The sequence below is a fragment of the Piliocolobus tephrosceles genome, chromosome 3 (genome assembly GCF_002776525.5).
Source record: "Piliocolobus tephrosceles isolate RC106 chromosome 3, ASM277652v3, whole genome shotgun sequence".
Taxonomy (NCBI): domain Eukaryota; kingdom Metazoa; phylum Chordata; class Mammalia; order Primates; family Cercopithecidae; genus Piliocolobus; species Piliocolobus tephrosceles.
This window is the reverse complement of record NC_045436.1, coordinates 60,825,066-60,837,831: the sequence shown is the minus strand read 5'-3', so window position 1 is coordinate 60,837,831 and position 12,766 is coordinate 60,825,066. Positions and strand designations below refer to the sequence as shown.

The 12,766-nt window shown below is 40.1% G+C and overlaps 1 long non-coding RNA gene across 1 annotated transcript in view; it reads left to right on the top strand.

The window, feature by feature from the left end:
* LOC111546293 overlaps positions 1-11,401 on the top strand; it is an 84,163-nt gene extending 72,762 nt beyond the window's left edge. The window contains exons 7-9 of the long non-coding RNA XR_002732716.2: positions 3,222-3,456; positions 7,857-7,998; positions 10,758-11,401. This is a non-coding gene — a long non-coding RNA (uncharacterized LOC111546293). The remainder of the gene's footprint in view (positions 1-3,221; positions 3,457-7,856; positions 7,999-10,757) is intronic.
* The last annotated feature ends 1,365 nt before the right edge of the window (positions 11,402-12,766 follow it).

Genomic DNA, 12,766 nt, shown 5'->3' with positions numbered 1-12,766 from the left:
CATGAAAAGGTTATTGAAGTCTACAAAATATTTGTTCATGTATTGAAATGTGTGTATATTTTCTCTATATAAAGTTGTATTTTTAAATAACAATATATTATAATTGTATGTTATTAATAATTTTAAATATATTAATAAATATTAATGTAATTAAATACAATGCTGGAATCCATTTACTAATATTTTATTTAAAGTTTTTTGTATTTGCTTGGGAATGTGATTGACCTTTCAATTTTGTCTGTTTGTTAGAATCAAGGTATATCTGCCTCATGAAAGGTATGTGTTTGTTTTTCCTTTCTATTCTCTGAAAGATTTTTGGATTATCTATTTCTTTAGCATATGGTAGAACAATCCTAAAAAACTTTTGGGCTGGTGTTTTTAATGGGTAGATTTTAATTACTGATTCAGTTTCTTCGGTTGTTCAATAGTTTATTCAGATTTTCTGTTTCTTTTTTGAGTTAGTTTTGCTTCTACATTTGTTTTGAAGAAATTATCTGTTTTATGTATTTTCTAATTAATTTGTAATATAGTTGTTCAAAGTGTTATTTTATGAATGTTAAATATCCACTATATTTGTAACTATGTCTTTCTTTGTTCACAGCACCTTTTTTTTTTTGTCTGAGTCCCACTCTGTCACCCATGCTGGAGAGCAGTGGTGCGATCTCAGCTCACTGCAAACTCCACCTCCTGGGTTCAAGCGATTCTCTTGCCTCAGCCTCCTGAGTAGCTGTTCACAGAACCTTTTATTCTTACTCTTCATTAAAAATCTTGCTAAAAGTTTGTCAATTTTCCACGAAACAAATTTAGGATTGTGATACTTTCTATTGTTTCATTGTCTTTAGTTTATTAATTTTCAGTCATATCTTTATCATTTTCTTCCCTCTATTCAACTTGCCTATCATAGATAGGTTTTTTTTTTCCTTCTAATTTCTTGGGTTGTATGTTTGGTTCATTAATTTTCAACTCATTTATGTCAAATGCCTGTATTTAAGACAATGAATTTTCCTTTAACTGTAACGATAGCTGCACCTCACACATTTTTACAAATAGTTTTAGTTATAACTCAGTACTAAATATTTTTTAATGTCTGTTATCATTTATTTCCTGTTTGATTAATGATATACCTAAAAACATTTTCAAAAACTTATTGCCATAAATGTATTCAGTCTTTTTATTTGGCTAATAGCTTGAAACGAAGTTGAATAAGATCTTGACTAGAGAAAAAGCATGTTTTTAAATCCCCAAATTTATGGAGTTCTTTTTGCTTTTTAAAAGATTATTGATTTATAACTTAATAGCATTATGGTTGATGACTTGGTGCATATGATATCAGTTCTTTGCTATGTGTTGAGATGTGCTTTGTGGCCTAAAGTGTAGTCAGTTTCTGCAAATGTACAATGTGCACTGAAACAGAACATACATTCTGTTTTTGTTAGGTGTGGAAATCCATATATGTCAATTTATATAAGTGGTTCTAATCCTTTTAATGCCATCACATATATAGAAAATTCTAATATTTGTACAGCACAGTAGCATAAGTTGGAGTTTATTTGAAGGTGTCTTGCAGGGCTTACTAAAATATTTATTGTACCTTTTAAAATTTTATATAATTATAAGGAAAAATAAGTATTAGATAAGATATTGTTAAATTTTTGTAAGCCTAAATAAAACATTTTCAGAATTTTACTTGAGAAACTTGAGTTTGCTTTCTTGAACATAACTATTTTAATCAGATTTTATGTTTGAAATAGCTATAGATCATTCCTGATTAAGATGTTTTAATAATGACCTTTTCTAATCTCTTCAAATTCATGGTGTTGAAAACCCAATGAAAATATTTGTCCAGATAAATTACCAAAATAATTTTACAACGTTTTAAAAACAAGTCAAACTGTTGATATTATATAGGAAGCATCTAAAGCTCTTCCTTAATTTCACTAAAAAAAAGTAATTTGAAATTTCTTGTGATAGGGCATGGTAGCTCTATAACGTGCCCACTTGGCTAGTTGGACTGTGTCTCCCAGAAGCCCTTTCCCTATGTGTTTTCAGTCAGGATGGGCTTCAGCAGGCATTTTTGCATGAGATTTGGAGGGTAGAAGTGAAGCAGAAGCCATTCTGTTTTGTATGCTGGGAAGGTTGGAGCAGGAGTGTTTTAAGGCTCACATGTGTTGCTTTATCTGTCGGCTCATCTCATTTGCTTAGGGTAGCATCTGGGCCTGGAACTGCTGCACCTTCCCCTGAATCTTCCTTTAGCTTCTCCAATTCCTGAGCCAAGTGTGTGTTTATGTGTTTAGCTCTGGGACAAAGGGCATTAGCATCTCCTGCAGGACACTCACTTCATCAAGGCTGGAGACAGCAAGAACTGACACTGGTTGCAGGCCATCCTTGTAGCTTACATCTTGACCTTAATCTCTCCTATTTATATGCACCTTGCCTGCTCTTGGGTTTCAAATCCAGCACTAGACACAAAAATAATAGCTTAATAGAAACTGTTCAACCATGGCAAAGCGCGGTGGCTCATGCCTGTAATCTCAGCACTTTTGGAGGCCGAAGTAGGTGGATCTTGACCGAGGTGGTCAAGAGTTCAAGACCAGCCTGGCTAACATGGGGAAACCCCATCTCTTTACTAAAAATACAAAAAATTAGCTGGGCCTGGTGGTGGGCGCCTATAGCCCCAGCTACTCAGGAGGCTGAGACAAGATAATCGCTTGAACCTCGGAGGCAGAGGTTGCAGTGAGCAGAGTTCGCACCACTGCACCCTATTTAGCCTGGGGAACAAGAGCAAAAGTCCGTCTCAAATAAAAAAAGAGAGAGACTGTTTAATCAGCTTCCACAGTTGCATAAGGTGAAATCCTTGTCTATCTAACTATCTATCTATCTATCATCTATTAATCATCTATCTTTTTCTCTAGCTGTCTATTTGGATGTTGGCCATCTTATCCCCAAAATGTTCTTCTTCTCTGTCTGAACCCTGACTTATACATAGAACAAATAAATTTCAAATCCAAATAAAATTTCACATACCAAGTATTTTAAAATTCTAGTGAAATTTTACTGTGAAAATCTACTATTAGAACAGTTACCTCTAGCTTGCAGGCCATTCAAATGCATATTAGTCACAAACAGACAAAAGCATCAATGGTGGATTAAAGACAACTGCAAATTCTTTGATATTTCTCCCATTTAGAGGTGGGGTCTACTTTCCCTTTTCTTGAATCCAGGCTGGCCTGTGACTGCTTTGGCTAATTTAACAGGGAAGAGAGATGCTGTACTGTTTCCAGGCCTGTTCTTTAAAAGGACTTGGAAGCTTCTGCCTTGGCCTCTTGGTGCCTGAGTTGCTGTACAAGAATCTGACTACCTTGTTGGAGAGACCTTGTGGAGAAGACATGACCTTATATGTAGAGGTAGAGGAGCCCTGGTTAGTCCAGCCATCTAGCCATCCTGTCAAAATAGCAGGTATGTGAGAAAAGCTGTCTTGATTCCTCCAGCCCAGCCCAGCCACCAACTGAATAATACCAAGTATATGTACCTCAAATGGAGCAAAAGAACTGCTCAGCTAAGTCCTGCCCAATGTCTCAATGACTCAGAAGATAATGAGAGATAATGAAATCATTGTTGTTTTAAGCCACTGTGTTTTGAGGTAGTTTATTACACAGCAATGGATAACAGAACATTATTTAATATATACATATGTAAAGACAGGTATTTGGGACCAGTGCCTGGATTAGCACTTACCAGGAGTCCCCTTTCCCCATCTCTCCACCCCATGCTGCAGTTTGGGTTGTATTCCTTTCTCCTTAGTCACCTGGAGCATCCATTCCCCAGGAGCTCCACGAGCCCTTTGGACTCAGAGAGCAGGGGTTTGCCCTGCAGTGCCTGCTGAAGTACATCTCCAGGAAGTAGAGCACCTTGGCCATGCACAGTGCATCTGGCAGAGCAGTGAGGGCTCCATTTTGCTCATTGCACTCAAGATCTCCAGGGACTGTGGGGTCCCCTGTCAGACCTTACTCTGCTCCATCCTCTCTACAAGGAGCCTTGGATAAGGCTTCTAACATCCTGGAGGCTCCAGGCAGCCAGGCCCTGCCAGACTGCCCTGAGGGCCAAAGGGATTAATATCTCACAGCACATCTGTAAGTGATTCTTGGCATTCCAGGGAGTCTGGCACAACTGTGAGCAGCTCTGAATTAAATCAAGCTTCTTAATATGTGCAGCTCAATTTTTTTTTTTTTTTTTGAGACGGAGTCTCGCTCTGTCGCCCAGGCTGGAGTGCAGTGGCGTGATCTTGGCTCACTGCAAGCTCCACCTCCCAGGTTCACGCCATTCTCCTGCCTCAGTCTCTCGAGTAGCTGGAACTACAGGCGCCCGCCACCACGCCCGGCTAATTTTTTGTATTTTTAGTAGAGATGGGGTTTCACTGTGGTCTCAATTGCCTGACCTTGTGATCCACCTGCCTCGGCCTCCCAAAGTGCTGGGATTACAGGCATGAGCCATGGCGCCCAGCCAGCTCAAATTTTTAAAATTCTTACTAATTTTTTATTTGCTAGATCACCCCCTTTCTGTCTTGTCTTTTATTATCTATTTAATCCTATCCTTTTTTGGAAACCCTAACTTAGTAATTATTGTTGTGCTAATCAGCTACCTTTGCTTTCAGATCCATTTCCTGCCCTTGTCTTACTCTACTCTGTATTACAGCCAACTACATTTCCAGGCTCCCTTGTCCTCTGCTATCTAGGTGAGTTTTGTCAGTGGAAGACATTGGTGGATGGTTGGATGCTTCTTCTAGCATCTCTGGTGGTGTCTGTGTCTCTTCCATGACTTCAGCTCCCACTGGGTGTCACTCACTTCGTGGTTTTAGTGCTTGCCCAATGGTCTGGCTTCTGAGCCCTGCTTCTGCAGCCCAGGGAGAGTAGCAGCAGCCTGCTGTTTCAGTTGCCACTCTATTCCTGTTTGACTTCTCTGTGCTTCCATGACCCATGTAAGTCATTAAATTCCCTCTGTCAGAAAGACTTAGGTTCCTGTTTCATGACTGGATGCTGACTGATAATGTTATTACCATTGTAACTATTATCATTGTTATTGTTTCTATTATTTTATACTGTCAATGCCTGTTTAAATTTACCCAGGTGTTTTCAAATTACTTTGATCACCTTGCATTTTGCATTCCACTTCTTTACTTTTGGTTAAAGTTTTCTTCTTTTTGCAACATATCCTTAGTATTTATTTCTGTAAGGGTGAGTGTTTTAGATAACTTACAGATTCAAAATTTTAAAATATGACTTTTTGTCATTTACTTAAGATCTGTATGCAAGAAGAAATGAAAAAGATGAACAGGTAGAGGCAAGGACTACCTACCACAACTCAGGTCAATATTAATTTTATGATTTAATTAATTCCATAAATTCTCTTTTCTATATGAGGTTCCTCCCTCCCTGTACTCACACATCTACCTCTTTTAGAAGTTGCCTTGGTATCCACAAAGAAGTTGAGGTGGTCCAGTACTCATAAACCAACAAACTTCAAAGGAGAGTCAAATGTACATTTTCAAAACAAGAGTATTGAAGAGTTGAAATAAACACACGAAAAGAGATTCAAATGTACATCTTAAAAGGAGGAGGAGATTCTTTGAAGAAGTAGGGGAATGTGACGTTGAAAGTCTCTGAAGAGGTTATGATAGTAGTTTAAGGGAGTAGAATATTAAAACATTTTTGTCTGTTCAATCTTAGTTTTTAAAAATGATAGCATAGATTTTGGCCAATTATGGAGGGGCAGATTTCATCATTATCAATGAGCAGTAAGCTTCCTTGGTCTTTTATTTGGGAAGTATATTTATTTTACTTTCATTTTGAATGAGACTTAGCTGATGCAATGGACTGAATTGTGTTCCTCCAGAGTTTGTATGTTGAAGCTCTAATGGCAAATGTGATAGTATTTGGAGACAGGGCCTTTAAAGAGGTAATTAAGGTTAACTAAGGTCATAAGGATAGGGCCTAACCCAATATCACTGTCCTTATAAGAAGAGAAACCTGGCCGGCACCATGGCTCACGCCTGTAATCCCAGCACTTTGGGAGGCCGAGGCGGGCGGATCATGAGGTCAGGAGATCCAGAACGTCCTGACTAGCACAGTGAAACCCCGTCTCTACTAAAAATACAAAAAATTGGACGGGCGTGCTGGTGGGCGCCTGTAGTCCCCGCTGCTGGGGAGGCTGAGGCGGGAGAATGGCATGGGCACGGGAGGCGGAGCTTGCAGTGAGCCGAGATCGTACCACTGCACTCTAGCCTGGGCGACAGAGAAAGACTCCGTCTTAAAAAAAAAAAAACAAAAAACAAAACAAAAAAGAGACACCCGGGATGCATTTGCACAGAGAAAAGGCCACAGGAAGACACTGCAAGAAGAGGGTGCTCTGCAAGTCAAGGAGAAACCAAACCTAACACTTTGATCTTTGACTTCTGGGCTCCATAACTGAAAAATAAGCTTCTGTTGTTTAAGCCACCTAGTTTGAGGTATTTTGTTATGGTAGCCCTAGAAAACTAAATACAGCTGGGTATAGAATTCTAGGTTGATGATTTTGCTTTTATAGTATTTTTATAGTATTTTGAGATGTGTGTCTTTCAAGTTCTGCAGTTGCATTATATTGTGGCTTGCTTTGGATTTGTTTCGTTTAAGCTTTATTTATCCTTCCTGGAATTCGTTACAATTTTTGAACTTCAGGATTCAAGTGTTTTAATCATGGATGAAAACATTTCAACCATTATCTCTTCAAGTATTGCCCCTGTCTTATTTTCCTCTATTTCGCATTCTTGGAATTAAATCTGTTGGTCCTCCTCATTCCGTCTTCCATGTCCCTTAAGCTTCCATGTTTTCCAGATCTTTATATCTCTGTGCCTATTGAGTAATGTCCTAAAATCTGTTTTCCAGTTTATAAATTCTCTTGCTGTATCTACTCATTTAAGTTTTTAATTTCCTTGACATATACCTATGTGAATGGGTGGGTTTTTACTTAGACTACCTTTTCATGTAGAATATGTTGACTACCTTTTCATGTAGAACATAGCTTCTGTGCAAGATTCTCAATTCCAGTTTCCTGCCCACTTGGGCCAAATGCTTACTTCATGTTTCTACATGAGCATGAAATCCCAAGCCCTTGGGTGAACGGAATCAATAATCACCGGTCCGGCACGGTGACTCACGCCTGTAAACTCAGCACTTTGGGAGGCTGAGACCAGCCTGGCCAACATGGTGAAATCTTGTCTCTACTAAAAATACAAAAAAAAAAAAAAAAAGTAAATACATAAAATTAGCCCAGCGTGGTGGCATGCGCCTGTAATCCCAGCTACTTGCGAGGCTGAGGCAAGAGAACCGCTTGAACCCAGCAGGTGGAGGTTGCAGTGAGCCGAGATTGCCCCACTGCACTCCAACGTGGGTGACAAAGCGAGACTCCATCTCAAAAAAAAACAATAAATAATAATAATCACCCCTCCATCTCCATAGCACAGCTACGTCATGAACTGACACCTTGAAACTTTGTTCTGTTTTCAATTATCTCTTGGTTTCTGGTGCCTGGGCATTTCTTTTTATTTCTTGAGAGCTTAAGCATGAATATAAAACATTTCAAATTTTATATTTTATCCAGTATTTCTAGTTTTTTAATAGTGAGATTTATCTTACTCTCCTATTTTATTAAAACAGAAAGTCTTGAGTAACATTTTAATACTGAGAAAAAAAGTCTCATTATTAGTTTTAGAAAAAGTGAGACAATCTGTGTTGTTCTGGAACCAAGACAAAGTTCTAGAAGATTCTCTCTTGATCCTTAAACAGCATAGAAAAACCAGGTAAGTTGACTATGTTCATGTTTAGGTGTATGATGGCCAATGGATCCAAAACCTATCCTATATCTACATCTTGGTGGCCACATTAATCTGACATCTGACAGCAAGAGTAATGATTGGGTTCACTGGAAATCTTTGTGAAGTACAAGTGAAGTCCTTGTGAATTCAGAGTGAGTGTCAGAACTTTGAGTTCTAGTCGTGGCTCTAGACTGATTCAAAAGGTCAGGTCCTAATCAATTTACTCATTAACTTACAATCATAATTAATTAGATTTTATTAATACTAGAATGAAAGAATTGTCCAGCACCTACTAAGCCAAATCCTAGTGATATGGAGAAGCAGATAAAAGTTGCTGCTCTCAAAGAACACAGTTCAGTAATAGGAGACGGGCTTGGAATCATCTATCCTACAAGTGAAATTTTGATGGATTTTTGTTGAGGTGCAAAGGATGGAGCGGTCAGTTGAATCTTGCAGGGGGAACTATAATCAGAAAGTTCCAAGAGTAGTAAATGAGAATTCTGGAGGCCTAAGTTCTTGCAATCAGATTTGTGGAAGAATATTTAAGGTGTGCAGGCTCCTCCATGAGTAGCCCCAATGCCTTGGGTGGAATGGATACAAAGGTACAGACTTTTTGCATCCTTCCCAGGATATCAGGAGGCTTAGAGCAATATCTGCAAAATGTTGGCAATTGCTGAAATGCAGCCCTACAGCATCCATGGGGTCTTGCCCTTCTTCAACCATTCAGTAAATAGCACTCAGTAGAGATTCTGGCTGAGGATACTTGTTTTCAAAACAACAGCCCTGAGCCAACCTTCTTAAGTAGTTCCATATGCTTTTATGGAGAGTTTATGGATTGTGGCCTTTGGAATTCTTTTGTTTATCACTGGGAATTCAAGTCCTGAAAGCTGCTAACTAACCATGAGGTCTGCTGGTTATACAAGCTATTGGACCTCTTAAAGACTTTGACATAAGGACCACTTTCTGTGAAATAAGAATTAGTGGTTTAAAAAGAGTGTACTTAACAGTATCATGTAAGTATCAGTTTCTGTATGTCATTACTAGCCAGGGTTTTTTTTTAAAAACTGGACTGTGCTGCCTTGTGTGTACATTTAAATGAGGCCCTTAAAGGGAAATCTGAGCAATGTCTTCAAACAAAGACTTATAATCAGAGGGGTCTTTTTTTAAAAAAATGAATAACTATCTTCAGCAGACCTAAAACCAGGATGGAAAGGTGGGTACTTCCCCACCTGGGCCCCAAAGCAGGGCCCTTCAAAATACTGAAGGTCCAGCATTCCCCAGGCAATTCTTCCTCCATCTCTGTCCTCCCCACCCTTGTAGTGATATTCTTTTACCCTTTACTAATCTAATGCCAAACACATGTAGGTTCTATCCTGTTTCCAGGAAAGAGGTTTCCATGAATTGCCTCATCAGCCTTACTAATAGCTACAATATATGGAGCACTTTGTGCCCAGCACTCGATTCCTTTTATACTTGATGTCTTTTCATCCTTTCTTCACAATAGCCTCATGAGGTGGGTGCTATAATTATTTCTCATTTTACAGATAAGGAAACCAAAGCTCAAAGAGTCTGAGCAATTTGCTTAAAGTTACTTAACAGCTATATTAGCCTACTACTTATAATTCGACTACCTGTGTCCAAGTCTACATACATTCAGGTCGCCCGACTCAAAGCTCTTATTCAACATGCTAGCCTCCTTCTCACTCTCTCATAGGAAAGATCTATATGTTTCTTATGAGATCTAGCTTGATCTCTAAGTCTCCATTCCAGCTTGGAAGAACTATGGTTCTTCTCCAATGTCAGTTGTGTTGCTGTTCATGCTGTTTTCATGTAAAACAACATAAGAAAGAGGCTGATAATCTCCCTCCATGAAACAGTTCTTCACACATTTAAAATCATCCATGGCTGACCATAAATGCTTCTCCAGAGAGTGAACGGTCATGGCTGGTGCGGAAAGGGTAACACTCTGCAAAGGCGGATGTGAGACCTGGCAGCTCTGCCTGTGTACATATAGCTTAGGGCTGACAAGTGAGTCAGCAGAAGTGAGCAGACAATACTGCATTGAGTTTTAACATGATGAGTCAGCCTTGCTATCTGGCCAGCTTCAGTGCAGCCCCCTGAAGTTTTAACAGAATATTAATTGCCTTTTCACTTCCCGTTCCACACAGCTGGGTGGGATTGCTACCAGCCACACTGTTGAGAAGTTACACATTTTAGCCCAGCCTAGAAAGGTTTCCTGTGGTGGGTGAAATGACAACATGCACAAAGGTCAAACTCCAGATGTGGGAATCTGACCTTTCCTCCTCTCGGGGAAAACATTGCCTCATTATAATCTCAAAAGATTTTTGTACAGGTTTAAGGCTAGAGTCTACTGAAAGATCCAAACTCCTCTAACATAGAGGATGCCAGCCTGTTTCATGTAAATTTATCCAATACTTTGAGGCCACCTACAAAATTCCTGAGCCAAGGGACCAGAGGATGTAGGTGAATGTTTAGGCATTTCTGAAGCAGGGAGCTAGACCTAGAAGTTGCTGCTTGCTCCTAGAAGTTGGAAGGCATTTCAAAATGAGGAATGAGTTGTTTCTGGATTGATGCCTTCACTGGCTAGAAATGCCAGTGGGCGGTGGGAAGAGTACATGGCAGGATGATAAGGAGTTTCACATTAAGTCATTCATTTATTCATCTGTGTATTCATTTTATAAAAATTCATATCAGATTTGCAAAATTCACTCACAATATACTCAGAGATGATAAAAAATGTAACTTAATTCTTTTTATTAACTGGTGGAATATCTCTCTCAAATTTCCACCACTGGACCCCAGAGTAGGAATTAAATTTTAGCCCAATCTCATAAACTTAGTTCCAATGTAATTATCTAGGTTGAGCTAAAAGTTTCTTTTCATCTTTCAGGTTTCCTCTCCACACCTCTACTCCTATGCAATTTGACCTCTGAGTATGCAGCTGGTGATAGATGGAAACCCTTGTTCATAAACTTTGTGGCACTGTTGGCAGGATGAGGGGACTTCTGGATCCTCACTGGTCACTGTGGCAGAGTGGCTGGTGTTGTCTGCTCCCTAGACAGAAACCCACTGAAGAATCTGACATTTTTTGATATGCTGGCATTCATTGTTACAACCCATCACCATCCCAGCCATCAATCCAGGCCATGGGGTCTATGTCCATGGTGGGAAGGAGGAGGAGGAAGCTGGCTTTGTTCTGACCTTGGGCTTCTGCTGCTCCACCCGTACTTTCTGTGGGGGAAATAGGTAATGAAATGGCTGTTCAGAGGAGAAGATGTGTCAGTAAACTTTTGCTACAGTGATGCTGCAAAACAAACCGTCAGTGACTTTCAGTGGCACATAGCAATAAACATTTATTTAGCTCAGGGATTGACAATCTTTTTTTTTGAAAAGGGCCAAATAGTAAATATTTTAGATGTTTCAGGCCATACAGTCTCTGAACTGTGGCCCTGTAGCACAATAGTAGCCTTAGATGCTATGCAAATGGAGGAGCATGACTGTGTTCCAATAAAACTTTATTTATGGACACTAAAATTGGAATTTCATGGAATTTTTATATGTTAAGAAATATTACTCTTTGATTTTTTTCAACCACGAAGTTGAATGGTCTGTGAGTTTTTTTCACAAGTCATACAAAAACAGATGGTGGGCCAGACTTGGCCCATGGTCATAGTTGGCTGAACCTTGATTTAGCTCATGAATCTGTTCTGGGTTGGGCTAGGCTGCTCTGCGCTGCACTCATCTGCAGTCAGCTGTGAGTTGGCTAGGCAGCTCTGCTGGTGGTGCCAGGGCTTATTCACATGTATGGGGATTGTTTGCCATTGGCTGATCCACAGTAGCCTTGGCTGGGATGGCTGCGGCACGTCGGATCTGCCGTGTGAGTAGCCAGCAGGTCAGCTTGAGCATGTTCTCTTAGCAGTGGTGGAGACACGTGAGTCTAAGTGGAAATGTGCAAGCACTTTCAGAAACCTCTGCCTGAATTATGTTTGCCAACATCCCACGAGACAAAAATCAGTCACCAGACTAAAGTCACAGTCAGGTGATTTGGGGCAGAATGCCCCTCCCAGAGTGAGAGGGCACTGCCAAGGTACATGGCAAAAGTGATGGATGTGCTGAAGCCATTAAGACACTCAATCCACCAAACGACCTAAATTGGGGATAATTTTTGTTTGTTTGTTTGTTTGAGACAGGGTTTTACTCTGTCACCCAGGATGGAGTGCAGTGGTATGAACATGACTCACTGCAGCCTCAACTTCCCAGGTTCAAGTGATCCTCCTGCTTCAGCCTCCCAAAGTGCTGGGATTATCAGCATAAGCCACCACACCCAGCCAGTTATTTTATATTTTACTTTTTGTTTTCTTAGAGATAAGGTCTTTGTCACCTGGACAGGAGTGCAGCAGCACCATATTAGCTCACTGCAGCCTCAAAATTCAGGACTCAAGTGATCCTCCTGCCTCATCCTCCTCAGTAGCTGGGACTACAGGTATGTGCTACCACACCAGCTCAGTTTTTAAATGTTTTGTAGAGTTGGGGGTCTCACTATTTGCCCAGGCTGATCTCAAACTCCTAGGCTCCAGTGATCCTCGCACCTCAACCTCCCACAGTGCTAAGATTACAGATGTTAGTCACGTTGCCCAGCCGAAAATTTAAAAAATATTCTACTTGTGATCCTTTCTCATGGTGTGACTGGCTGTTAGACTGTCTACTTGTGATCCTTTCTCATGGTGTGACATGCTAGACTGGCTGCGGTATGATTGTGAAGCATGTAAGTGGGGAACACAGACATGGTGAAACAAATAAGTGTGATCAGAGAGAGGGGAGTGTGTGTGCAAAGGCACAGAGGCAAGAAAGAGCTCTTTGGTGAGACAGTGCTAGGTGGAGTGAGTATAATGATTGGAG